Source organism: Chiloscyllium plagiosum, unplaced genomic scaffold (genome assembly GCF_037043375.1).
Source record: "Chiloscyllium plagiosum isolate Xiang-an unplaced genomic scaffold, Cpla_swu_hap1 HiC_scaffold_9, whole genome shotgun sequence".
In the NCBI taxonomy this organism is placed as follows: Eukaryota; Metazoa; Chordata; class Chondrichthyes; order Orectolobiformes; family Hemiscylliidae; genus Chiloscyllium; species Chiloscyllium plagiosum.
The window spans coordinates 85,677,045-85,703,201 of record NW_028270147.1 but is presented as its reverse complement, the minus strand read 5'-3'; the positions used below and the strand labels follow the sequence as shown (position 1 = coordinate 85,703,201).

Genomic DNA, 26,157 nt, shown 5'->3' with positions numbered 1-26,157 from the left:
ATGAATAAGAACGGTTTGGAGGGTTATGGGACCAATTGATGGCAAACGGGATTAGATTTATTTAGGATATTGATTGGCATGGATGAGTTGAACCAAAGAATCCGTTTCGGTGCAATATATCTCGATGAGTCTAAGACTCTGACTGCCCGGTGTTGCATTGTAGATGCAATTCGATTAGTCAAACTATCAGGCTTGAAGCAAAATTCACTTTATTCATACACTATGGTTAAAATACAAACAAAGGAAAGGATTGGAACAACTTAACTATTGGAAAATTTAATACAATGATAGATTATTTCACTACTAAACTGCAATGCTTCCAATATAGTAACACATCCTTGACAAAGGCAAAATCAGTGAAATGGATTATCTCACATGCAAGTCCAGCAGCAGGAGGAGAAATCAAGATTTTAGCTGTAGCAAAGAGAGAGAGAGAGAGAGATGTGGCAGCTTCACAACCCCAACAGGTACTAAAAGTTAAAAACTAATATCTGTGGGATCTTGACCCCACCTATTCAGGCTGCTTTTATTGTTCCAACTTATGAAGAAAGCCCCAGGGCCTCACAAGCTGTTCACTTTATTGCCTTCGGAGCAAACTGCTCAGCAGTTCTGTCTCAACCTCTCTTCACAAAAAAGCCAGCACACATTACCCCTCGTCAAGCCATAGTATCGTCACAGGACCCACAGCAATGTGGTTTCCTCTTAACAGCTCTCTGAACTGCCCTAGCAAGCTATGCAATTATATCAAACCACATCAGAAAAGTTATTCACACACTCAAACTAAGAGCAAGAGTGGGCACTAGTCAAAGTTGAATTACATGAGGAAACACTAAGTCTAGTCAGTAAAAGGGGAATAAGGTAATGCATCCAAGAAGTTTGGGAAAGCAAGGCAGTGTTTAGGAACTAGGAAGGGTCTAATGAGTGTCTGTTATTCAAATTATTGAGATATTTTGGCTTATTTAGATTAGATTCCCTATTTTGTGGAAACAGGTCCTTTGGCCCCACAAGTCCACACCAACCTTCCGAAGAGTAACCCACCCAGGCCCATTTCCTTCTGACTACTGCACTGAACACTATTGGCAATTCAGCATGGCCAATTCACCTGACCTGCACACCTTTGGACTGTGGGAGGAAACCGGAGCACCCAGAGGAAACCCACGCAGTGTGGTGAAAGGGTTAAAATTGTGTCCCAATACATGTGTGAATCTAACCGAAAATGGAAGGTGTCGCTTAGTCCCGTGTGAATCTTATTACACACCTTCCCGTGTGAATCTTCTTATCTGTATGTGACCAGAATGGAATGTGTTTTTCAGCCTTGCTCTGCTGTTCACATGAATGTTTAGATCTCGAAAAGAGTATATCAGCTGGAAAAGTCTCCAGTTCGGTAGAGTCTGCTCCGGAGTTGCGTTTAACCGCCGAGCGTGGGTTGTTGGCAACCGCTCTACGAGAACTGACGGCTCCCAGTTCCGGTAACACGTAGAGTGAGTATAAACCAGACCCGTTGTAAGTACGAGACCTGGTTGTGGCGACGCTGCGGGGAATAAAACACTTATATTCTAGCAGACTCGCCTCTTGGCTGTTTGTTCTGTGTCAGACTACTTTCCTGCGAGCCTGGTCCTTGACCTTGAGAATTTTTTAAAACATTTTGGCGTAGTCGGCAGGATCAATCGCAATTGAGGAAAGATTTTGATACAGAACAATGTTTTGGAAAAAGGCTAAGAAACCAGAGGAACAAACTGTGGAGGTCCCGACCGTCCCAGGATGGCATGGACCGTGGCATGGCGTGGCAGTTTGTTTGAGAAATGGTGGGGGGCGACCGGAGAACTGGGAGGCCGAGGGCGTAGGAACCCCAGGGTCGCTGCTGTCCACCCTTGAGAGGATCCCAGTCCTGCCGAAGAACCCCTTGCCTGGGGTACAGCGGAGGATGTGGGCCTGTGCGGCGGCTTGTAGACAACAGTCAGACAAGCGCCAAAAAGCTGAAGCAGAATTAGCCCTCCTGAAACATGAGCAGGGACTCAGTTCGGGAGATGCCTCTATGTTGAGGCAGGAAATTATGAAGTTAAAAGCTGAATTGACAGCATTAACTGAACTAGCAGGACGAACTATTATGTATCTGTCTGCTAAGAAACGGAAAGAGAAAAGGAAGGTCCCTCGAACCCCGGACCCAGTACAAGTACGGGCGTTTGTAGCCCAGTTAAATAACGGGGATCGGTGGGATATCGATCATTGGGATGGGAACATTTGGGGAGATTCAGATGATCAGTACGAAGAGGACCCACCCGTACTCCAAGCTAAACCAGTGGTTAGGAGAAAGCAGGTTCAGAGACGTCTCCCAGTGCAACGGGAGGTAATGTTAGATGAGGAAGGAAACCCTATACGGAATGAACAAGGGGAGGCAATTATGCATGAATTACCGCGGGCTCAGCCTCCTGCAGAATTCTCTGAATTAACGGAAGACTTCACTACCGATGAGGTGCTGTTTATCACCCAGAAAACCCGACGTAATCCTGGGGAGCTGTTAGAGCTATGGCTAATTTGGCTCCTCGAGGAAGGGGGGCAACAAGTGCAGGTAGACTATCAGGATGCTCCCAAGTTTGGTGGATTAGCAAAGGATGCTGCCATAGACCTGGGGTACCGCAGACAAGCCAAGGATATGGTAATAGATCGCAGTATGGGGACCTTATTTGGGATGTATGCCAGGGCAGTGGCCGAACAGTATCCCTTCCCGTCCGATTGGCCCCCCTTGGAAGGAACTTGGACAACAATTAAGGAAGGGGTTCAGAGGCTAACCCGTTTGTGTGTGCGGGATGCCCTGTTGCTGGGAGTGCTGGACGAGGTAGATAACACAAATGTTAGTAGACAGACTAGAGACCACCTAGTGAAGACTGCCCCCCCCCATTATAAACCACTGTTATTAACCATAATGTTGAGTGGACGGGGAGAAACCCTAGGAGATGCCCGTAGTATGATGAGGGAGATGGGTGGTTTGGGGGATTGGGGACCCACAACCCGTGCTTCTCAGGGGGGCACGGAGGGGCGTCGCCCTGAGGCTCGGGCAGGGGGAAAAGTAAACCCTAATCAAGGAAGTAACCAAGGCCCCTCACGGCGTGCTTTGTGGCAAGCTTTGATACGGGCGCAGGTCCCAGCATCGGAGATTGATGGCCTACCTACACCGGAATTAAAAGACTTATGCAGACGAAAGGGACTGAAGGTGTCCCGGGTAGAGACGGAGTCCCGACCCACTATGGAAGACCTAGTGGAATTACTAACACAAAAATGTCAGACACGGGGTCCGGTTGTTAATGAGCCTCGAAGGGGTAGAACTTCCACTTCCCAGCGGTGGGAATCCTCGGAGGACGAGGAGGAGGAGGAGGTACGGCCTCCCCTCCGAGAGTGTTATAAAGTGGATAGGCGTGGCCGGAAACCTAGTAAGAAAGGCAAGAACAAAGAAGGGCGAGGCAAACGTCTTTACCCAGTGCTGTCTGGGGAAGATGAATGGGAGGAACAATAGGAATCGGGCCAAGCCCCAAGGGTTTGCCCACGAACGAGCCAATGGTCAGCAGACGACATTCGACCTCATGTATCATTGACTATCTATTGGCGCAAATCCGTCCAAACCGTTATGGCTCTAGTGGACACAGGGGCGGAGGCCACCTTAATCTATGGGACGCCCCTTAAGTTTAAAGGAACCCCAGTCACGCTGGTTGGGCTGGGAGGTAATCTGATTGAAGGAAAAACAGTACAATTGCCCCTAAAGATAGGTACAATGCCCATTAAAACTTATTCAATTATCATTACACCAGTTAGAGAATGGATCCTGGGAATGGACATTCTGGCCGGTTTAACACTTCACCTCCAACAAGGGAAGTTTGAATTTGGAATCACGAAAATGGCTTTGCGCTGTAGGACGGTGTTAGTGGGAAAGGTTAAAATGGACCCCTTCCCCATCCCGATCGCCGATCGCGTAATAAGTCTTAGACAGTATAGGATTCCCGGCGGACATAAAGAAATATCCGCCACAATTAAGGATTATTTGGAAGCGGGAGTGCTTAGGACATGCACCACGGCGTGGAATAACCCCTTATGACCCGTACATAAAGCCGATGGGTCATGGCGGATGACGGTAGATTATCGGCAACTAAACCGTCACACTCCGGCCTTGACGGCAGCGGTCCCGGATGCCGTCACTATTATAGGACGAATCCAACATCATCCAGGGGTGTGGTACGGAGTAATTGATTTGGCTAATGCCTTCTTCACAATTCCTATTCCCGAAGATAGGCAGGAACAGTTTGCATTCACTTGGGAGGGTAGACAATTCACGTTCACGCGATTGCCCCAAGGATATCTGCATAGCCCTACTATCTGCCACCGGATAGTTGCAGAACACTTGGCTGCCTTTAAAGTGCCTGACGAAGTGATGATCTCGCACTATATTGACGATATGATGATACAGGGGACAAGTCAGAAGCAGGTTCAGGAATTGCTGGACCAACTGGTTCAACATATGCGAGGATATGGGTGGGAGATCAACCCAGCCAAAATCCAGGGTCCCTCACAAACGGTAAAATTCTTAGGAATCGTGTGGAACAAGGGGGAAAGGGAAATCACTGCGAAAGCTAAAAATAAGATTCAGGTCTTTGCCGTCCCTCACACCCAGAAGGACGTGCAGCAATTTATTGGGTTATTCGGATTCTGGAGACAGCATATTCCCCATTTAGGACAAATTTTAAAACCTTTGTATCGAGTTACGAGGAAAAAGGCAGCGTTCGAATGGACGGAGGTCCATCAAACTGCATTTGAAATGGCCAAGCAAGCGATACAGCAAGCTGTATCCTTGGGAAAGATACAGTCAGGACCTGTAGAACTGCAAGTCTCAGCACAGGGGGATTATGCCAATTGGAGCTCATGGCAAAAACAGGGAAGAACCCGTAAGCCATTGGGATTTTGGTCCCGAAAATTACCCCCGGCAGGGGAACGGTATACCCCCTTTGAGAAACAGTTATTAGCATGCTACTGGGGCTTGGTGGAAACCGAAGCCCTGACCATTGGACATGAAGTGATCATGAGAACAGCTATCCCTATTCTTCCGTGGGTACTTAGTGACCCCACTACCCACCGAATAGGAACTGCCCAAGAGAGCAGCATCATTAAATGGAAATGGTATGTGTCGGAGAGAGTGCGGACTGGACAGAAAGGAGTGTCAGTCCTACATGAGCAAGTGGCGGAGGCCCCTGAGGAAGGGGAAAAACGGTTTGAGGTGATTGAATACAAGGAATCACCCGTTAAGATGGGAAAACGGTATGATGAACTGACCCCGGATGAACAAGCTACGGCTTGGTTCGTAGATGGGTCAGCCCAATGGAAAGCGGGACAGCGTAGATGGAAAGCTGCCGCCTTTAACCCAAAACAAGGCACTACCCTAGAAGAATTAGGGGAGGGAAAAAGTAGTCAGTGGGCAGAATTAAAAGCAGTGCATATGGTAGTCATGCAAGCAAGGGTCATGGGAGTTTGTTTGTTCTCTGACTCGTGGTCAGTGGTTAACGGCATGACACAATGGATGCCAACTTGGCAGGCCAATCAGTGGATGATCCAGAATAGGGAAGTATGGGGTAAACAGTTATGGGAAGATATATGGGAGAAAGCTCAATACCTGGTCATATACATCACCCACGTAGATGCCCATACATCTCGAAATGATGTGGAAGCTCTACATAACCGATATGTGGATGGTATCGTCCGAACCATGATTGTGCAAAGGGGCACCTCAGTGGACCTAGCTAGATGGGCACACCTTAAGGCTGGGCACTGGGGAGTGCAAGGAACCTTGCAATGGGCTCGAGACCGAGGAATAGATCTTATGGTAGATGATGTTAAGACTGCAGTAAACCAGTGTGAGCAGTGTCAACATCAGCGGCAGGGAGTGCCCCAACACATGATGGGACATATCCATCGGGGGGATGGTCCGGGACAGAGCTGGCAAATGGACTTTGTGGGTCCCTTACCCTCCTCACAAGGATGTAACCACATATGTACAGCTGTGGACACTATGTCTGGGGTTTTGGTAGCCCATCCCTGTCGTCACAACAATCAACAGGCTACCTTGCGATGTTTAGATTTGATTGAACAATTTTATGGATTGCCCATACAGGTCCAGAGTGACAATGGCTCCCATTTCACAGGAAGGGTGGTAAAGCAGTGGTGTCACAATAACCACGTGGAATGGGTTTATCATGTACCCTATCACCCACAAGCTGCGGGACTTATAGAACGAATGAATGGGCTTCTGAAGTCCTCACTACGAAAAGCAGGAGGTTGCAATGACTTAACAGGTTGGAAGAAGCAACTAATTCGGGTGGTGAAACAAATTAATAACCGCCCATTAGGAAATGGGGTAACACCCTTGAATAGGATGATACGAGTATGTGATACCCCAAAGACTCAGCCTATTAAAATGTGGAAATTCGCTGAGGAAGCTGATATTCCCGTAAGGGCCACGCCGGCTTCGGCTGGACTGGACCTACGAGCACTAACAGCCCAGACTTTGATCCAACAGAAACCTACGGTGATTAAGACCGGATTAGGATTGATTTGTCCCCCTGGAACCTATGGGCATATCCTCCCGCGGTCGGGACTGTCACTAAAGGGGATTGATGTGATGGCAGGCGTAATTGACGCGGACTACCAAGGGGAGTTGGGGGTGGTCCTGGTCAACATCACTGCTGAACCTTACGTGATACAGAAGGGGGACAGAATAGCGCAATTGGTCATTAAGCCATGTAACCTTACAACGGTGGAAGAGACGGGAGCTCCCGTTACGGTTACTGAGCGTGGGACGGGGGGATTTGGGTCTACTGACACTAAGGGGGCCAAGGTATGGGTGCGCCAGACGACCGGCCCCCCCAGGCCGGCCGAAATCATAGCACAGGGGAAGGACAGTCTGGTCACCATTATGTACCCCGGGGACCAGACCTGGGCAAACGTCCCGGCGAACCAGTGCTACTTACGTGAGACCTAAATAATGTTGTAATTGCTATGCACCCGCAGGCTGGCCCTCCGCCTTGAACATGGGGTGGTCATGGGGATTGCGACTCCTATTGGCGATGTTCGCGATCGGATGGCCACTCCAGGGCATCGGTATCACGGCCTGGACGCTGGTACCGGTCGCCCGCCATGAGGTGCGGTGGGAGGCCAGTAGCCAGCGACGGACGCAGGACAAGTTTACATGTGAACCCGGTCAGCAGTGCGTTGTTCTGACTCTCACCAGCGACTGTCAATTGTACACGTGTGCACAGTGCTACATGCGCCGGGATGGGGAAAAATATGACATATCGTTCATACCGCCTAATTGCACCCTGGTGGTAAATGCCCAAGTCAAGACGTGTTTGTGGGACCGACGCACCCAGACATGCGGGACAACGGGGACTCATTGGAGCGTCACAGCTCGGGGGGAAGATCTGTGGCTGCGCAATGCCACCGATATTCGGAATCGTCATCGATTCATGTGGTTAATAATGGTACTGCCCTCGACGAACGCCCCGTCTGAGGCGTTATTAAACCCCACGCGGGGCGGGCCAGCACCGAAGAGGGGTGCCACGGGGGGCGTGCGGTCGCATCGAACACAGTTGGCCCCTATTATGTCAACTTGTCAACAGATGGCCCGGGCGGTACTGCACACTGATGTTCATTGGCGGGTACAGTTGCCCCTCATACCCGAGTGTCATACCAAGAGGCGGCGACGAGCGTGGTACGACACCCTGCTGGGAGGCGCAGGAACTGTTATGGGTATCTCGAATGCCATTGACTCTGAGGTAACCCGTACTAAATTATCTAACACGGGACAGGCCACCTCACAAGGACTACATACTATTGGAAGGTGGATGCCATCCGTAATGATGACTCAAGGAGAGACAGCTGAAATAATGATACGATCTCTGCAATGGGAACTGGATGTCTGGGGTGCCACTCAGGAACTGTTTGAGAACATTACGGCTCAGTTAAATTGGACTGCCTGTCATATTCAAATGTTGCATGCTCAAATACAGAAAGAACGCTTTTTGCGTGTGGTAACATCCCCCAGTGTACAAGCGTGGAGGGGAATATGGAATGTATCTGAGAAATTGTGGATGATAACCCATCCAGAACGAACATGGTGTAACGCAACTATGTGTAACGGATACTTTGTTACCATGAATGTAACCCACACTGTTACGGTCTGTCGATATTATGTATTACCAGTGATTACATCTTCTGGATATTATTTTCTGAAGACAAGGGGACAGTGGTTTAGCCCAGATACCAATATTACCTATGATCTGTCCGCTTGTGAACAGACTGATCGGGGGAAAACTTGCCTACTGATGGACAGGTATCGGGACCCTTGCTTGACCAAGGGAACGGCCCTGTGCGAATGGACTGTTGAAACTCCAAGGGACATGATGTGGCAGATTGGGCCACACACGCTCTGTGTGGCTACCAATAATCCACATCCTATGCTTCCCTCAGCACCGTTCTCGGGATGCCTCTCAAATGTCTATCAGTGGCACTGGCAGAATCAGACCTATCTGTTGACCACTTATAGCAGTGCTCGCCACTTTACCAAGGTGCAGTGGAAAGTGCTGATGAATCCTTGGAACATTTCCCTGGATCGGTTTAAGCGAGCATTGGACCGATCCGAGGAGCTTAAGCAGATATTACGAAAGCATCAAACCAATGTCACCAAGGTTACGGTGTCTACCTTTATACATGGACAGGAGGTAGTACATGCTGCCCGTGTAGTGGACGTGGAGTCAGCTCATCATTGGTGGGACATATTGAGTGGTATGTCCTCCACTGCGGGGACATTCCTGTTCCCACCCTTGTCGATCCTGGTAGCGGTCCTGGTGATTTTAACATGCTGTAATGTCCTGACTTGCTTGTATATTTGGCGTGTACGTAGGCGCTTGTTAGAAAGAATACATATGGGCATAATGTAACACATGTATTGGGCCAAGCAGTGGAATGTGGTGTGTCCCAATACATGTGTGCTCATAATGTAACACATGTATTGGGCCAAGCAGTGGAATGTGGTGAAAGGGTTAAAATTGTGTCCCAATACATGTGTGAATCTAACCGAAAATGGAAGGTGTCGCTTAGTCCCGTGTGAATCTTATTACACACCTTCCCGTGTGAATCTTCTTATCTGTATGTGACCAGAATGGAATGTGTTTTTCAGCCTTGCTCTGCTGTTCACATGAATGTTTAGATCTCGAAAAGAGTATATCAGCTGGAAAAGTCTCCAGTTCGGTAGAGTCTGCTCCGGGGTTGCGTTTAACCGCCGAGCGTGGGTTGTTGGCAACCGCTCTACGAGAACTGACGGCTCCCAGTTCCGGTAACACGTAGAGTGAGTATAAACCAGACCCGTTGTAAGTACGAGACCTGGTTGTGGCGACGCTGCGGGGAATAAAACACTTATATTCTAGCAGACTCGCCTCTTGGCTGTTTGTTCTGTGTCAGACTACTTTCCTGCGAGCCTGGTCCTTGACCTTGAGAATTTTTTAAAACACGCAGACACGGGGAGAATGTGCAAACCCCACACAGACAGTCGCCCGAGGCTGGAATTGAACCTGGGCCCCTGGAGCTGTGAGGCAGCAGTACTAACCACTGAGACACCGTGCCGCCCCTTTCCAGGGTAATTTTTGATAAAGTGCTTTACAAAATAAAGGATACAGTTGAAAAGGGAAGTAACAAGCAAGAATTCCTGGGGTTAACTGAGTACAATATGTGAATAGTTTATTGAAAGTAGTGAAGTTATTGGTAAGACCTATAGAATGCTGGTCTTTATAAGTTGAGATATTGAGGACAAAAACAAAATGTTCATGGGATTGGACAATAGAAGCATGGGATTATGAAAGGCAAATTATGCTTAACAAATCTACCAGTAGTTTTTTTTAAAGATATAACTAGTAGAGTAAAAAAGAGTGAACCAGTGGATGTGGTGTATCTTGGATTTCCAGGAGGCTTTTGATAAGATCCCTCATAAGAGGTTAGTGGGCAAAGTTTAAGCACATGGGATTTGGGGTAATATACAGGCATAGATTGAGTATTGTTTGGCAGACAGTAATCAGAAAATGAGAATAAATGCCTGTATGGCATGCATTGACTAGTTGGGTATGAGCGCTTGGACCAGTGCATGAGCCCTCGCTACTCATAACATAGGTAAATGACCTGGATGAAGAAATTGAATGCAATCAGACATCTGTGATAATGCTGTTAGTATTACCATTCTATCCCCTGCTCTTTGCAGCTTTAAGCTCTCCATAAAGATGAAGAAACAGAGAAGCACTGATCCTTTCTGGAAATGATGAGAAAGTGCCCTACATCTACACAACAACTTGTCAACCATCCCTGGGAAATAAGCAAAGCGTTTAATGATAAAACCATTGGGAACAATTAAAGCCATAAACTGAAAACTAAAGCTCACAACTACTTTATATGCCAATAACTCTGGAGTTTTAATGAAAACAGAATTTCATGCTTCAATTTTTAACTCTTCAAATTGTATTTGTAGCACTGGAATTCTAGGTATATTTAGGTAGGTGAACCCCTCAAAAGACATCCCTTCAGCACTGCATGTGACCCTGAGCTGATCTAAATGGTACGAGCTCAGTGCTGAAAGGGATTATCCCACGATTCAAAATCTACACAAAATTATGCTGGACACTGTTATGGCCAGCTCAGTTCACTTAATTGTTTGAGGGATCTTGCAAACAAGCTCCACCAACTGACTCAAACCACAGTCACTTTAAACTGTAGGAGCAAACCAATTGCTTCCAATATCAATGTTTTCTTGTTTTCAGGCAACATCTAGCATTGCAGCCTCACTGTCATGCATAAAAGCTGACACTCTAACCCTCGCGGACGTTCATTTTGCTAAGAATATAAATTCCCTTACGCACAAAACATTTTTTCCAGCTGGTAATTACATCAGAACAAATAATTTCTTCAGAGGTTTGGCCAAATGCAAACAATGGGTTTTGGAATCAATCAAGGTTTACTTCAGAATCAATTTCCCCCAGAGCAATGTGTCTGGTTTATATATTTCAGCACCGCGGACAGCTCTCAGATTTCATTCCAATTTCACTCAGGTCTCAAGCAGCTCTAGTTCCCCATTCATCCCACACTATTACAGCCCTAGTAATCTGGACACAGTGAGAGTCAATCATAACCTTACCCTAATCCTGATCAAAACCATGTTCCCGTCATCTTCCAAATTTAATAACTTCCTGTCCCTTATTCCCTCAAATAAATGCCAGGATTTTCAAATGAATCTGTTCCATGCAACAAGGCTTGGGTTGGCTTCACGTCTGCTCCTTGCTGAAATGGTCAACATGAATCACTAGTTGAAGCGCTGGAGCTTCTGCCATTTTGAGATATTGTTTTGGGATTCTTGGCCAGGAAGAAGCACACATATACCCATATTGGTGGTGGTACCAGGGCCTCCACAACAGCAGTGCTGGGCTCCATGGCTAGCAATTGTTCAGGAGCTTACCACTGGAGTTTAGTTGCCTTGTGTTTGAGTGTTGGTGAAGGAGTGAGATAATCCTTCTGTTCCCTCTCCCAAACCCACACACCCCTCCCCTGCATTGCAAGTAGACCCAAACAATGCACCGATGTTCTGCATCATTAACCTGGCTGCAAAATATGTTTGCAAAGCTCATGGAGAAAGAATAAAGGTAACTCATGCAGAAATTTCTTAATTTCTTATCACTTTAAAATCTCATCTGCTGAGGGTAAGGTTATAGGACTGACCAGACGCATTATTTGTCATTTCATGTCAGTCTTATCCATCCCCATTTCCCTGCAATAGGGGTTAACAAACTTTCTTTTTAAAAAAAAAGATATAGTTTGAATTGTAATTTTATTTTCTCTTGCATTAATGTGATAGGACAGAATCAATTCTCTGGTCGTTTAATTTCTTTTTTTTAATTGTATTATCATAGAAGGACTATTATTCTGAAATTTTTATTTCTTTGCTTTTCTAATTTATTGATGCGATTTTCTACTTTTGAAGATTTGTGATGTGGACTTCTTAATTTCTTCATTTTTCTATTTTGTTCCCTAAGAATTTGTACTCAAGAATTTGTATCTAATATGGTGCCATAAGTGGCAACTTGTAAAATTTTCACTATGCACATGTGACAATAAAGTTAATTCAATTGCAGTGATTATCATGTGTAAGGATTTGGTTGATAATAGAAAATGCCAAAGAACAATCCAGATTATGAATAATTAACTTGAGGAAAGTCAACTGCAATGGGGTAGGAATGGAGCTGGGTTGAATAAGTTAGAATCAAACTTGGATGAGAAAAACTGTATCTGAACAATGGGCTCCCTTCCAAGAAGCGATGACTTTGGCACAGTCAAAGATATTGCCTTAAAAGGAAGAGGTAGTGCAATAAACTCTAGAGCTCCCTGAATTGTGAAAAGGTAAGTCTGTCTACAGTAAATGTTACAGGGATAATTGAATGAAGAATGGGGCTCATGATAGTTCATCTACAGGAGAAGTGAAAAAAAACACATATGAAAAGCAAAGAGGAAGTATGAAAAGAGACTGGCAGCTAACATGAAGAGAATTCTAAAGTCCTGTGTAGCCATGTTAATAGTAAAATGGGGATGAAAGGAGAAAAGCAATTGATAATTGTCCAAAAGAGAAATTATAGACACAGGCAGCGGAGCAAGCAGGTGGGGGAGGAGGGTGCAGTAGCTGAGATATTAATGACTTTACACCTGTCTTAACCAAGGAAGACGATGCTACACAGGCCACAGTGAAAGAGGATGTAATACGAAGGATTTAAAATCAGTAGTCAGGAGGTATTGGATAGGCTGTTTATGTTCAAAATTGACGTGCATCTAAGGACACCAAAGGAAGCAAAAGTGGAAATTTTAGAGGCAGTGGCCACAAGATTTCAGTCAGGGATAATGCTAGATCACCCGAGAATTGTAAATTTAACACTGACTTCAAAAAAGGTATTAAAGTAAACCTGTGAACTTCAGGCAAGTCAGTTTAACTTACTGATGGGGGAGTCTTTAAAATCCACAATTCAGGTTAGAAGCACAATTGTGGATTAACTACAGAAAACCAGCATGTATATGTAATGGGACAATCCTGTTTAACTACGTTTTTGGAATTTTTGAAGAGGTAACAGAGGACATGGATGAAGGTTATGATGATGTAGTACATTGACTTCCAAAATAAGGACCATGGGGAGGGAATGTAAAATATCAAGTGGTATTCTAAACAGGGTGCAGGAGCAGAGGCGTACAAGTTATTAAAGGATGGCAAGGCCAGTTGAGAGAGCAGTTAATAAAAATGACAGCATCTTAGGTTTTATTATTGGGGTCATAGAATGCAAGAACCAGGAGGTTATGTGAACTTGTCTGAGGCACTAGTGCAGCCTCAGTTGAAGAGCTATATCAGGTTCTGGGCCCTGCACTTTTCAGAAAAGGCACTGGAAAGAGTGCAGAAAAGGTTACAAAAATCATTCTGGGGTAAGGAACTTCAGCTACAAAAATAGAGTAGAAATATCTTCCTTGCAGAAGAGAAGACTGAGTCAATATTTGATTCATGTATTCAAAACCATGAAGGGTCTGGGCAGTGTAGATAAAATGAGAAACTGGTCCTGCTTAAGAAAGAATTGGGAATGAGAGGGCACAGAATTAAAGTCATTGACAGAAGTAGCAAAGACGGCATGACAAAAGTATTATAACACAGCAAGTGGTTAAGAACTTAAACACAATGCTTGAGACTGTGGCGGAGAAAGGCTCAATCTGGACAGTTGAAATGGAATTAGACATTGATCTGGGAAGGAAGTGTGTGCACATTTAGGGGAAGATGGTGGATGTTTGTAACTCAGTCAATTGTTTATTTGGAGACAGTGAGGTCTGCAGATGCTAGAGATCGGAGTTGAGAGTGTGTTGCTGGAAAAGCACAGCAGGTCAGGCAGCATCCAAGGAGCAGGAAAATCAATGTTTTGGACCAGAGCCCTTCATCAGGAATGAGGCTGGGAGAGCATTACTTGGAGAACCAGTGCAGTCATGATGAGCCTATGACCTACTTCTGCAATGTAACAACTTTGTGATGCTGGGATGACTAGGTTGTGGTTCATTAGATTCTGGATCAGTGGTGCTGGAAGAGCACAGCAATTCAGGCAGCATCCGAAGACAGGCAAAATCGACGTTTCGGGCAAAAGCCCTTCATCAGAAATAAAGGCAGAGAGCCTGAAGCGTGGAGAGATAAGCTAGAGGAGGGTGGGGGTGGGGAGAGAGTGGCATAGAGTCAGGACATGGTTGAAGAGCTTCAGGGCTGAGGAAATGACCTGGGAGTTGCAGTGAGAGAGAGACTCCCTGAGATTCTTGTAGAGAGAGGAAGTTTTCCTCCTCTCTCTACAAGAATCTCAGGGAGTCTCTCTCTCACTGCAACTCCCAGGTCATTTCCTCAGCCCTGAAGCTCTTCAACCATGTCCTGACTCTATGCCACTCTCTCCCCACCCCCACCCTCCTCTAGCTTATCTCTCCACGCTTCAGGCTCTCTGCCTTTATTCCTGATGAAGGGCTTTTGCCCGAAACGTCGATTTTGCCTGTCTTCGGATGCTGCCTGAATTGCTGTGCTCTTCCAGCACCACTGATCCAGAATCTGGTTTCCAGCATCTGCAGTCATTGTTTTTACCTCTGTGGTTCATTAGAGAAATGCTGAAAAGCAAATTTTCTGTAGAGAATATCTGCTGAGATAATTAAAAAGACATTTTCCATTAGAAACACTCAAGGTGTTTCCAGAAATTTCTGCTTTTAGATGCCTGAGTATTTTGTTCATCCTGAGTAATTTGCTTTCTGTAAATTTGATTCCTGTTGTGCCAACAAGATTACTGATGCTCTTTGTAATTTCTTATGATTGATATTGGATTTTAGAACTGATTTCAGTCTGGAATAGGAAAAGTAAAGGTAAAAGTATATTACAATTTTAAATGCATCCAGTTCATTTTCTTTCAAGGTGTGTGTGTGTGCACTCGTGCATGTTTGTGTGTGTGTGTGTGTGTATATATGAGTGTTTTTGTGTGTATATGTGTGGTTCACCTTGCTTTAACCTTCCAAAAATATAATATCAGATGAAAATGAGTCATTGCTGGGAATTAATCTTGTTTAATTTTCTTCAATTATTTCATCATCTTATATGATGATCAAGACATATTTCATTTTTAAGATTGAGATATGAAGCATTGCTTCTTTCTAAAACATTTACACTTTAGATGATGAAAACTCAAGAGTTAATTTAGTTGGATCTCTGCCTTATCTTTTCAGTGCCTATGTCACATGCTTTTTGGGCTTCTCAATATTCAGTTACCAAACAACAAAATAGCTAAATTAAATATTATTTTAGTTATTATATTTAATAGTTGCATAAATTGTATATATAGCAAGAATTTAGTGCAACTATAATGTCCTTTTACCTTCCAGATTCTCAGCTTCCTGACCTGATGACCTCAATGTAATTTCGCATTATTATCCTTCTGGTTTGATTCCTCCCCAACAAGAACTCTCAAGTTTTGGGACCTGTACATGAACTAAAAACATCCAAATGCATAATCAGAATTCCAACAGCTGATTTTAACCCACACTCTTTGGAGAGAGAAAAGGTTACGCACTTGTATCCAGACCAATGGGAAATGCAAACTTTCTCCATGCAATTGGTTGGCTCCAGCACTTTCTATAAAAACGAGTTGGAACTTAGGCAAAGCTAACAGTAGGAAGCAGGAAGAAGTTGATCAGTCATTAGAACAAACCAAAGGGAGACATTTCTAGTTGGAATAGTTGGCATTCTGGAATAAATAGCACAAAGGCTAGATTGAAGTAAGCAAAGATCAAAAAGTAAATAATAGAACAAATCAAGAAATATATATATATTTTATAGCAGTCACCAAAGGATGGACATCTATCGTGTAAAAACAAATATTTTAGCACTGATTTGAAATTAGCAATTTATTTTTGTGCATTAAACTTTTAAGGCATGAATTTTAAACAAGGCAGCAGTGTATCTGATGATTAATTTACATTCTAGGATTCTAAAAAATAAACAAATTGCACCTAGACACTTCTGTTGCTTAAGAGAATATCTAATGTTCCCAATTTTAAATAAAAGCAGAAATGCCCTGCACCTGAAGGTTTATTGTGGAGGCTATATCTTGTGGTATTAAACTAATGAATTCTTAATTCTTAACTAAGTGTCTAAAGGAATTCTTGTGGTATTTAATTACAAGGGACAAATGAGCAATATGACATCATAGTCTCCACTTGGGGTGATGGTGCTATACTGGTAATAGCAATAGATTAGCAATCCTACAGATTTATACTATTAAGAGTATAGTTTCAAATCCCACCATAACAGCTGGAGAAATTTAAATTCAACGGTCTATAACAGGCTATGATTAGTTAGTAGGCATGAACTAATTTCCTATTCCACTCCTCCACTAGTCATTACAAAGTTTGAACTTAAAAAAAGGAGATATTCTCATAATAGAGTATATAATTCAACATTAGAAAGATATCGACCAGATTCCTCAGGAAAAAAACTAAATAATTTGTTTATTGCCAACAAAGCACAGATTGTTAAAAAAGTGTTTAAATTGTCCAAATGTATACAGCTACATTTTGTCAAAAAATAACACCCACCCACAAATTCCATGTCTTGGAAAAATTATTTTTAAAACTGTTACCTTGAAATACTTCATCCAAGTAACAGTTAAATTCAGAGAAAGGAAAATGACAAATTCTCCTCAATGCTATTCTGTAAACTTTCTACACACGATATTGGGATTTCTTCTTCAGTTGTAGCCATCTGAAGTCTTTATGTTAGATACAGTTGTGCAGATTTAAATCATCCATCATAATCCCTCCGCTTGCAGTGATGAGGTATTCAGATGGTTTGCAACTTGATGAGACGGGTTTCTGAGAAAAAAAGACAGCAGGAGGACAAAGGCTACTGCACCACACAAATTATCTCTGGCAGACTACAGGACCTCTTCTCACTCACAGATCGGGTCATGTGATGCAACTCTGAAAGCTTTGCAGACTTGGTATCTCTATCCAGGCAGCTTGATCATTGCAGATGTAACATTGGTGCTGTTGTAGCCAATGTCTTCTGCTTTGTAAAATTTTTTTTTCCAATAAGGTTCATAATATATCTGCATGTCAATGGTAGTGTACATGAATATTTTGAATGACACATCTTCAAAACAAAAGTTAATTTTAATGATGGCGAAAATGGTGACTATTATTAATTGGTGTAAAAATTCACCTGATTCACAAATGTCCTTTGGGGAAGGATACCTACTGTTCTTAGCTCACCTGACCTATACATCACTCCAGATCCACAGTATTCCATTTATCTTTTAACTGCCCTCTTGCAAGAAATTTAGTTCAAAGGTAATGACGAATGGGAAAGAAATGCTGGCCTTGCAGGTGAGACCCGTGTTCTGTGAAACAATAAAGAGACAAGAAGCTCCCTATTTGCCTGGTTGGGTGCAGATCCAACAACACTCAGGAAACTCAGTACCATGCAGGAAGAGGTAGCCCAATCCTCCTGCTTACATCTATCGCCCAACTCACTTCAATGTCCTGACTTATACAATACAGCTGGCATAAGCATGCACCTTTCCTCCCTCACTTGACATAGCTTTACATTTGCCTTTTAAATTTCCACATACGCACAAATTTGTAGATTCCCTACGGTGTGGAAACAGGCCCTTCGGCCCAACCAGTTCCACACCAACGCTCCGAAGAGTAACCCACCCAGACCCATTTCCCTCTGACTAATGTGCCTAACACTGTGGACAATTTAGAATGGCCAATTCACCTGACTGCAATCTTTTTGGATTTGGAAGGAAGCCGGAGCACCCGGAGTAAACCCACGCAGACACGGAGAGAACGTGCAAACTCCAACAGACAGTCGCCCAAGGCTGGAATTGAACCCCGGGTCCCTGGTGCTGTGAGGCAGCAGTGCTAACCACTGAGCCACTGTGCCGCCCCAAACCTGATAAGCAATTTCACATTTATAAACAGCAACTCTGTGTGTAGTAGAGAGGATTGAGCAGAGCAGGGCTCTCTACATTTGGTGAGACACTTGGCAGGAGTGACTTGCAATGAGGGCAAGAGGCAAGGTTAGCTAAGGTATCTGCTCACTGGGCAGCACTGGTTCTGCACCAGAGGATTTGAGTGTAAGCTTGCATGGGCAGGTGTACAGCAGAACACTGATGAGTGTGTACAATAAAATGCTTGATGCATCGACAAGTGTGCTAGCAAACCTAAGGTCAATGTCAAGGAGGATAAAGGACTCTAACACTAACTTGGCACAGGGTTTTGCTGAGAAACTGGAGCCCATCCTTTTCAGCTTCTCCGTTTGCATTGTGGCCAGTGGACAATGTGCTGGTCAGTGGCAGAATAGAAGGTGAGGAGTGGGACTGTTAGTGAATGTGGAGCTGATTTATGGATACTGGCATCACACTCATAGAATTATAGAGTCATAGAGTCATACAGAACTGAAACAGACCCTTTCGTCCAATTCATCCATGCCGACCAGATATCCTAATCTGACCTAGTCCCATATGCCAGCGTTTGGCCCAGATCCCTCTAAACCCTTCCTATTCATGTATCCATCAGCTGCCTTTTGCAATAGTACTTGCATCCATTAGATCTCCGACAGTTTGTTCCATACACGCACCACCCTCTGCATGAAAAGGTTACCCCTCAAGTCCCTTGTAAATTCTGCACCTCTCACCATAAACCTTTTCCATTCACCCTATCCATGCCCCTCATGATTTTGTAAACCTCTATAAGGTCTCCCCTCAGCCTCCGACACTCCAGGGAAAAATGAGTAAGCCCATCAGCCTCTCCCTATACCTCTAACTCTCCAATCCCAGCAAAATCCTTCTAAATATTTTCTGCACCCTCTCAAGGTTTACGGCATCTTTCTTATAGAAGGGTGACTAGAATTGTATACAATATTCTAAAAATGCCTAACCAATGTCTTGTGCAGCTGCAACATGACGTCCCAACTCAAATACTCAATGCACTGACCAATGAAGAACAGCATGCCAGATGCCTTCTTCACCATCCTGTCTGCCTGCAACTATATAAGTCCTTACCTGGTTTGCCTTACAAAATGCAACGCCTCACATTTATCTAAATGTGGCTCAGTGGTTAGCACTGCTGCCTCACAATGCCAGGGACCTGGGTTTAGTTCCCACCTCAGGTGACTGACTGTGTGGAGTTTGCACATTCTCCGCCTGTCTGTGTGGTTTTGCTCTGGATGCTCTGGTTTCCTCCCACAATCCAAAGATGTGCAGGTTGGGTGAATTGGTCAAGCTAAATTGCCCATAGTGCTAGGTGCATTAGTCAGGGTAAATGTACGGTAGGGGAATGGGTCTGGTTGAATTACTCTTTGGGGCGTCAGTGTGGATGTGTTAGGCCAAAGGGCCTCTTTCCATGCTGTAGGGAATCTAATCTAATCTAATTGAAACTGAATTTCATCTGCCACTCCTTGACCCCATGACCTATCTGATCAAGATCTCATTATACTCTGAGATATTCTTCTTCATAGTCCACTGCACCACTTATTTTGGTGTCATCTGCAAATTTACTAAACATGCCTCTTATACACATATCCATATACTTTATATAAATGATGACAAGGAGTGGACCCAACCCTTGCAGCACACTGCTGGTCACAGGCCTCCAATCCAAAAAATAATCCTCTACCATTTCTTCCTGTCTCCTACCTTCAAGCTAATTTTGTATCCAGCTGGTTAGCTGCCCCTAGTTACCTTAGTAACTAGACTACTACATGGAACCTTGTTGAATGTTCAGAGGAGTTATTCCTAAATAGCCCAGCCAGAAAGGAGTTGGGTAGGAAAATAAAACAAAGAACTGCATATGCTGGAAATCTGAAACAAAATCAGAAATTGCTTGAGAATATCGGCAGGTCTGGCAGCATCTGTGGAGAGAAAGCAAAGTTAACGTTGTGGGTCCAGTGACACTTCTTCAGAGCAGGGCGCGAAACGTTAACTCTGCTTTCTCTCCACAGATTCAGCCGGACCTGCTGATGTTCTCAAGCAATCTCTGTTTTTGGTGAGATGTTGTATAGATTGTTTCCTCACATCAACCATTGTCCTCATTCTCCTGCTTCACAGCTACACACTATATAGCTAGCAGCAAAGACTGTTGCCTCATCGTGATGAGATTGTGGCATGAATGCAGTGTGGTCATCCTTAATCTTGTCACGTGCTTTGCCTCGTACTCTAGGCCTCTTCTATGCAATAGAGGCAGTAGAAGCATTCAGATCATAAGAGATAGGAATATAAGGTCATTCAGCCCATCAAGCCTAGTCATCCGTTCATAGGATCATGGCTAATTCAACACTCCTCACACCCACTTTCCTGCTCTTTCCCCACAACCCTTGATTCTCCAACTGATCAAGAATGATAATTGTCTCAACACCCATGGGTAGTCTATTTCATCAAATTGTGCTTGCCTGTCATTGTGTGAATGTTATTGTCCACCAGGGTAATCATTTCTGCCATCAGTGAATACTGGAATATTGTGTGCAATTCGGGTCGCCCACCTATCGGAAGGGTGGTGTAGAATTTGAAAGGTTTGGAGGGTTTGAGCTACAGGGAGAGGCTGACTAGGCTGGGGCTGTTTTCCCTGGAGCGTTGGAGGCTGAGGGGTGACCTCATAGAGGTTTATAAAATCATGAGAGACATGCATAGGATAAATAGACAAAGTATTTTCCCTGGGGTGGGGGAGTCCAGAACTAAAGGGCATAGGTTTATGGCTTGAGAGGAAAGATTTAAAAGGGACCTAAGGGGCAACTTTTTCACGCAGAAGGTGGTGCGTGTATGGAATGAGCTGCCAGAAGAAATGGCAGAGGCTGGTACAATTGCAACATTTAGAAGGTATCTGGATGGGTAGATGAATAGGAAGGGTTTAGAGAGACATGGGCCACGTGCTGGCAAATGGGACGAGATAAGGTTAGGATATCTGGTCGGTGTGGACAAGTTGGACAGAAGGGTCTGTTTCTGTGCTGTACATCTCTATGATTCTATGAATTGTCCATGTTGTTCAACAGCCATTTATTGGATTGTCAAAATGACTCAAATATAGCTACCAACATGGATGACTGCAGAATGAAAGCAAGATGACTTTCTTCTGGATATTTGACATGAAAATTGCACGAAATTCCATCTACATCAAATTGCCACCAGCCGAACAGTGATGATCTGGAAACCATTTTGCTTCCAAAGCATAGTAGCTACAATGTGGTCTGTATGTATTTAATGGGACCTTGAGCCATTGGAGTACTTCCAATCGTAGCAGGGCCGTGTGCTCTATCCATCTACTACTCTTGAGCAAGTCAGAAAAGATAGAGCTAGCTCTCTTTGGATATAGAGATTCAGTGAGCTCCTGTATGCTAGACTTGCCAAATGTGCCAAAAGTTGTCTATTCCAGCCTAGAAGAAGCCTGAGGCTAGAAGATTCAATGCCATGGACACCTTCACAACCACTCAGAACAGATTTCCTGTCCTGCTCTGAGTTTGAAAATGTGGTTGCTGTTCGTGGAAGATTTCAGTGAGAGTGTCCTTACTGCAGACCAGCCTCTCACAGTTGGTAGGAAAATGACTGCCCGAACACCCTGAACAGAGATGACCTTTGACTTAGAGCTCGGCTCTCTCCTCCTCCTCTTCTTTCTCTCTTTCTCTTTTTTGATCGTTTGCCCTGATCACGGTGGCTCAGTGGTTAGCACTGTTGCCTCACAGCACCAGGGTCCCAAGTTTGATTCCAGCCTCAGGCAACTGTCTGTGTGGAGTTTGCACATTCTCCCCGTGTCTGCGTGGGTTTCCTCCGGGTGCTCCGGTTTCCTCCCACAGTCCAAAGATGTGCAAGTCAGGTGAATTGGCCATGCTAAATTGCCCATAGTCTTAGGTGCATTAGTCAGAGGGGAAATGGGTCTGGGTGGGTTACTCTTCGGAGGGTCGGTGTGGACTGGTTGGACCGAAGGGCCTGTTTCCACATTGTAGGGAATCTAATCTAATCTGTAAGTCCTCTGTTTATTGCCCAAGTTCTCCTGTATTCTAAGAGGATTGCCCACCAGTGCACACATATCTGGAAGCAACACCCAGCCTCCAACCTCCTGGACTCAAACTTTGCGACCTCTGACTTTGCACCTCAGAACTCCCAGCCTCTCAACTCACAATTTCTGACCTCGTGGCCTCAGAACTCTTGGCCTCAGAACTCACAGCCTCAGCATAAGGCCCGGCGCGGTGGCCTTCCAGCCCAGTAAGGTGGTTTCCTGCCCTGGCGTGGCAGTCTGCCTGCCCAGCATAGAGCCCTCTAAGCCTGGCATGGTGATCTCCCAACGGCCCGAAGTGGTGACCTTCAGGTGGAATGTAGCAGTTTTGTGGCCTGGGAATGGCTTGGCATGGAACTCCAGTCTCGAGGTGATACCAGTGCGAGCTCACGGCCTCGTGAAACCTGAGGTGAAGTCATACGTGGTCTGCAGACAAGGCCTAGTGCAGACGGAAGGCTGGGTGTCAGCATGGACTGGGCCAGAAGAGCATTTTCTTCCTCCATTTTATAATTTATTCCTAAAATCTGCAATTTCCTAAAATCTGCATTTTCGGTTCTCTATTTTTCCAAGAACTGTAACTGAAAAAGCTGTAGCTAGGGACATTTGCACCTAAGGTGGCACGGTGAGCAGTAACTGGTACACTTTTCACTGTACTCATTTGAGTACATGTGACAATAAAGCTAATTCTAATTCTAATTCTAATTCTAAATGCTTTGTTCAGGAGTCCTGAGATCAGAAAAAAAAAAATTCTAGCACCAACCGCATTGCGTTCTGTAGAATTTTGCAACCAAAATCAACTATAGAAAGCAACAAACATCAACAGAACCCCAAATAGAAAAGAAAAATCAAGCAGAACTAACCTGGAACTAACTGATGATTCCTATTAATGTGCTGAGAAAAGGTATCCTTCCTGCTGATGAGCATGCTTGCAAGTTTAAGAGGTGTCAGCTCGAACGCTGAGCAGTAAAATGACATCAATGTTGTCATATCAGTGTGACACATTGATGGATTATCAATTGGCAGATACTGCCAGCATCTTTCTCATAGTTAGGTTATATGTGTTGACACCCCTGTCAACTTAGCACCCCAACTGATCCACCAGAAAAGTGTTCTCAGAAACCAAATCTAAAGGTGTTGTAGTGCCCAAATTCCATGCATAAATGATTCCAAATCCTTGCCAAGATTCTTTATTTCTAAAGATAGAATCGCCGTTTGCATTTTGAGTGTTTTAATAGCCTGACATGCCACTTTCAAAGTGCCGTAACTTTAAATGTATCCAATCTGTGTGTGAATATGCTCATGTTTGAGACTGAATCTGTGAAGTCGCATTAGTTTGGGATAAGTGTTTTAGCATAACTAACTAACGTTGTTTGGACTCCCAGAAAGCTGACTGCTGAATTATTTGATTGGAACACATACTGTAAATATAGGAAAAGATATAGGTTGGAATCTTAAAAGGATGCAATTGATGAGGACTATGATGAATTGAGTGGCAAAATCATATAAGAAGTCCAAAGAGGCCTATCTCAATGTCAGAAATATATTACTGCAGTTCTTGTGTAGTTACCAAGTGATGAGGTGAGATTATTTCAAGGACATGGCATATTACCTCACTAATGCCACAACTGACCTAATTAAAATTCAGCTATCCAACTTATGAAATATGCCATATAAGACAGAATTCTCAACATGGAAGTCAAACCAGTATGTGGTAACTTCAGCTTGCTGTTGGCTACAAGGAGTCTTCCAATTCTTGGGGAAGCAGGACATATCCATAGCTACCTACATGCACCCCACATCCAATATTTACCATCCTCTCACAACCATTCCAGCACCACTCCAATCCACTGAGGATGGCTGTTTAGGAACTTGTTTAGGAAGTTGCAGGGCGCAACAGCAACTAACGTCAAAAAGCTGCTCTAAGGACACTTTGTGCTCAGAGATACACGCCCAGCTCACAGATGGGACAAGGCTGGATCTCAGGACTGGTCACTCGTTCTCTTTACGCTCGCTGAGACAGAGAGAGAGAGAAAGAGAGAGAGAAAGAGGAGGGCAAATATTAACAGAAGACGAAAGACAGTCACATAGCTGTGAATGTTTGTGTACATGGGAAGGTGTGTGAGTAGTGAGTAGACAGCACAGAGGACACACAGGATGAGTGGGGTCAGGGGTTGAATTGGGGTAGTTGAGAGCAAGTGAGGGAAGATGATTCAATAAGCACTGAGCGTGGCAGAGCAGGAGCCTTGGTGGGAGATGGATATGATAGCAGAGAAAGAGTGAGCGAGTGTGATGTATGAGAGAGAAGATGGATGGAGAAGGTCTTTGATGTGCAGGTTGTAAGTTTGCTTGCTCTGCTGGAAGGTTTGTTTTCAGACTTTTCATCACCATGCTAGGTAACAAATCAATGTGTTTATTGATGGAATCCTGGTTTGAATGCCAGGCCTCTAGGAATTCCTGTGTGTGTCTCTGTTACACGTGTCCAAGGATGGATGTGTTGTCGCAGTCGAAGTGGTGTCCTTCTTCATCCGTGTGTAAGGATACCAGTGATAGTCTTTTGGTGGCTAATTGGTGTTCATGTAGCTTGGTGGCTAGTTTTCTCCCTGTCTGTCTGATGTAGTGTTTGTTACAGTCCTTACAGAGTATTTTGCAAATGACATTCATTTTGCTGGTTGTTGGTATAAGGTCCTTTCGGTTCATCAGTAGTTGTTTAAGTGTGTTGGCAGGTTTGTGGGCTGCCATGATGCCAAGAGGTCGGAGTAGTCTGGTTATCATCTCCGAGATGTCTTTGATGTATGGCAATGTGGCTAGAGTTTCTGGGGATGTTGTGTCTACTTGTTTGGGTCTGATGTTTAAGAATCGGCAGACTGTGTTTATCGGGTACCCGTTGTTCTTGAATACATTGTATATGCATTTTTCTTCAGCCACTCGTAGTTCCTGGGTGCTGCAGTGTATTGTGGCCCATTTAAATTCAAGGACAAACCACCACTCAACACCCCACAAGCCAAAAGAATATCAGAACAGAACGGCCACAAAACGCTGAGATAAATGATTAACGATGACCACAACCGACTCCATAAATACAATCGGGAAATTTTGCACCAAGGAACTTTGTATACCAATGCAATAAACCATGAATGGACATGCACACTAGAATGAATCATTAGCATCAAACAATAGCAGACCAAGATAAAGAAAAAACTATCCCTACAAGAAAACTTGACAAGCTCACACAAAAGAACAACACAGACAATTCAGAAGCTTAGATTAAGAATCTATTGAACTAACCACTAACAGACATGGAAAAAGCCATCCTAGTAAGAGGGACGCAGACAAAAAGGACTCCTTAACAGCATTAGAATCAACCCTGAAAGGCAATGGACTCACATTAGAAACCCAGCAGACTATCAGATAGACAGTTGCACCAACACTAAGCAGGAAGAAGGAAGGGAACACCCTCAACACACAGGAAAGGAAAGCCATAGAAGGACTCAGAAAACACAGAAACATTGTAAACCTACCTGCAGACAAAGGGCGCATGACCGTCATCCTAAACAGAACACAGTACATTAAAAAGGTGAACTCACTGCTCGCAGATACCAATATTTACAAACAGGTGGTGATAGACCTGACTCCACAGCTAGAAAAAAGTGTCACAGCCACATTGAGGAAACTTCATAAAGCAGGTGAAATTAACAAGACAGATCTCCAAAAACTGAAACCAGATGGATCCAACACACTGGCTTCTATGGACTACATAAAGTACACAAACCAGGGGGCCCCCTCAGACCCATAGTCTCACTCCTTGGCACACTGACATACAGACTAGCTAAGGAACTCCACTGAAAACTGAAATATCTGGAGAAGACTCATGCCACTCCAACCACTCCACCCAAGAATTCCTGAACGTCATCAAAGACAACAAAATAGAAGAGGATGAAATAATGGTCTCTTTCGACATAACAGCCCTGTCCACATCAATTAACATCAGCCTGGCCAAACAAA

The 26,157-nt window shown here is 44.4% G+C and overlaps 1 long non-coding RNA gene across 1 annotated transcript in view; it reads right to left on the bottom strand.

Annotated features, from left to right (window-relative positions):
• LOC148149187 (uncharacterized) overlaps positions 1-26,157 on the bottom strand; it is a 304,419-nt gene that overhangs the window by 94,741 nt on the left and 183,521 nt on the right. The window contains exon 4 of the long non-coding RNA XR_015758203.1: positions 25,674-25,702. This is a non-coding gene — a long non-coding RNA (uncharacterized LOC148149187). The remainder of the gene's footprint in view (positions 1-25,673; positions 25,703-26,157) is intronic.